Genomic DNA, 2,872 nt, shown 5'->3' with positions numbered 1-2,872 from the left:
ACTTTGACAATTGTCTTGTGATTCACTCCTGAGGATGACCTTGTAACGTCGAAACGTGTAGAGTCGCCAACTTTTTGAAGGCCATAGATAAGCGTAAATAAAATGTTTTTAGTTGTGTACCAGTTTAACGTTGAATATTATTTATGATTCTAACGTATCACTATTCTTTGAATGAGCCATAAAAAACATCGACCACCCCTCCAACACACCCACACTCTAGACACGTCACACGCTACAGCAATAGTATTATTTATATGTTTAAAAAAGAAACTGATTTAAAAGCGAACAGTTGTGACTAAAATTGATGTACTAAATTTTGTACGTTTAGAATGTCTTTATCCATATAATAGTAACTGGTATATACTTGTGGTTTATGTGTTAAGAAAAACGTTACATTTGGACAGTTTTAGTTTGAATAAATGAGTTCCTTGTAAACGACCTGGACACTTCTATACTAAGGTGTTTTTACTATATTATTGTATTGTCAGTATGTTTTATTAACATATTAACGAAACTACCCGGCTTCGCTCGGGTTGTTAGGTTCATATATTCTAGATGACTATGTGAGTGTGTGTTTTCAGAACCTATTTTAGCATAGAAGAACAGTCAAATATATTTTAAACATTTTTATTGCCCAGAAACATAAAAAAGACATAAAAGTACATGATCAAACAAGAATATTAGGTTATACTTTTGTTACTAAGCAACATGACATAAAAGCCATTGTTGGAACGTAGTGTTACCTAAACACATTGGCTTTTCTATATATTAGAAGTTGTTAATCTAACTGATTTTTACCAATAACTATCCTATTCATACGCCGAGAATTCTTTTCATGAATGATCTTATTTTTGATTGGCTGACAAAGGAATTTATCGACGTTTGATGGGCTGTACGCCAATAATACAATAAACGTTTATTAACATTCATGAATTAACTGCCAGTTATTTGTCTGTTTGTTTAAAAGTTTTAAATCTTTCTACTTCTACAAATTAAAATACTTGAGTGGATATCTAAATATTTAGGTGCTAGTTCAGGGATAGGTAGAGCCACTGCTGTGTTGTTCTCACGCCTGGGAGCGAGGCTAGCTCTGACTGGAAGGAACCAAGAAAATTTGACAAAATCTGCTGAAGAATGTGAAACAGCTTCACCTTATAATCTAAAGGTTTGAATAAACATTATATAATATAGAAGTATTTGATACAAAAGGAATGTTAAAATAACAGTTACTGAAAATGTAGTAATTCTGCATATATGTACAGTCTGTAAATTCTGTTGACGTTGGTACGCTTACAGAAAGTAGAAAAACAGATGAAAAGCTGCACATTTGTACATGCGCAAAAGAAGTTTCATTACTGTTACCATATATGGTGTTTCATGGCGGACGCACTTATTATCCAATCACCCAGTGTTTGTTTATTGTTAACAACACAAGGCTACACAATGGTCTCTCTGAGATCTTACACAGCAAGTATCGAAGCTGGATTTTTAACGTTATAAACTCTCGGACACTACCACTGAGATAACTGGAGGAGCTACATGACGCTAGTAAAGTTATTCACATTTAAAACTTTTATTTTAAACTTCAACAAAACGTGATTCTATGTGATCTTAAACACTGTCCAACAATGATCCTTTAAAGTCAGAATGATATCGGGAGTGGCAATATTTTGATTTCTAAAACGTCTGTTTGGTATTTCGTTGATAAATAATATTGAAAACTCCCCCTACTTTTAATTTCTTCTTCATACATTCATTCATTATCAGAGTTTTATTTTTTATTTGAAATATTTTTGAGGTGTTGTTATTTTTTCATAACTTATTATATTTTTAATACGATAACAAATTCTGTAGAAACACTATAACATGAAACAATACTTTAACGGAACAATTTACTGCACGACTCAGTATGTTTATTTCTGTTTTCTAACTCAAAAGGTTCACTTTCTTTTGTATTTCAGCCTTTGTGTATCGTCGGTGATGTAACCATAGAATCCGATATTGATCGGATTATGAAGTCAACAATTGACACCTATGGAAGACTGGATATTCTGGTGAGTTTATTTACTAGAAAAAATATACATTAACACATTATGTCTATACCATAATTATTTTTGTTCTCATTTTTAGTAAAACACATAGACATTCGAAGACTAGTGTTACATTATTTTTTCTGGTCAGTTTAAGCCTGGCAAGCCATCTATAAATAGGAACAAGAAAGGCTTTATACTACCAGTAAAGAAACGAAACTAGTACCATTTTAAAATAAGCTATTTCTACTTAGTCTGGTTACCTTTTTTATGTATTTACGTCCGACTTGGTGTTTCTCTTTTCTAATTATATATACAGGGGTTTCTTTTCATGGGGCAGGGGGGAACCGTCTTCCATAACTCAACCCCAGATACTTTATGCAATTATCACTTGTGTTTTGTTACAGTCACTTCAACAGACACAGTCACTGTCCAATGTGACGACATACTTTTATGACTCAATATCAGCCATCTTTCGTACATCTTTCTAAATTTGGTTATATATTTTGTAGGAGCTTCAGAACACGGCTCTTGTGTTACTTTTCTAAACCTAAATGTTGGTGTGTTATATTGTTTAGAATTCTAAGAGGGGTTCCTACTTTACACACAAAGTATCAAGATGTTACTGGGTTTTCTTCTATGATAAGTTGGTTAAATTTATCCACTACCTCTATTACACAAATTGGAAATCGTTCTAGAATAGCCAGTGTTTTACCACTGGACCTAAGCCTTCTCTTGCTTTAACGATATTGTTAAATACTAAAACAATCCTTTCTTTGAAGAGATGAAACACTTTTCACACTTTGATAATATCGGAATAAGGATACATTCTGTAATATAAT

At 32.6% G+C, this 2,872-nt stretch overlaps 1 long non-coding RNA gene across 1 annotated transcript; it reads left to right on the top strand.

Moving 5' to 3' along the window:
- Positions 1-1,020: 1,020 nt before the first annotated feature.
- Positions 1,021-2,056, top strand: LOC111089891. The gene is made up of 2 exons (XR_002614050.1): positions 1,021-1,165; positions 1,962-2,056. It is a non-coding gene; the product is annotated as an uncharacterized LOC111089891 (long non-coding RNA).
- Positions 2,057-2,872: the final 816 nt, after the last annotated feature.

Source organism: Limulus polyphemus, unplaced genomic scaffold (assembly GCF_000517525.1).
Source record: "Limulus polyphemus unplaced genomic scaffold, Limulus_polyphemus-2.1.2 Scaffold7761, whole genome shotgun sequence".
In the NCBI taxonomy this organism is placed as follows: Eukaryota; Metazoa; Arthropoda; class Merostomata; order Xiphosura; family Limulidae; genus Limulus; species Limulus polyphemus.
The sequence above is the reverse complement of the archived record's forward strand: the minus strand, read 5'-3'. Positions and strand labels throughout refer to the sequence as shown.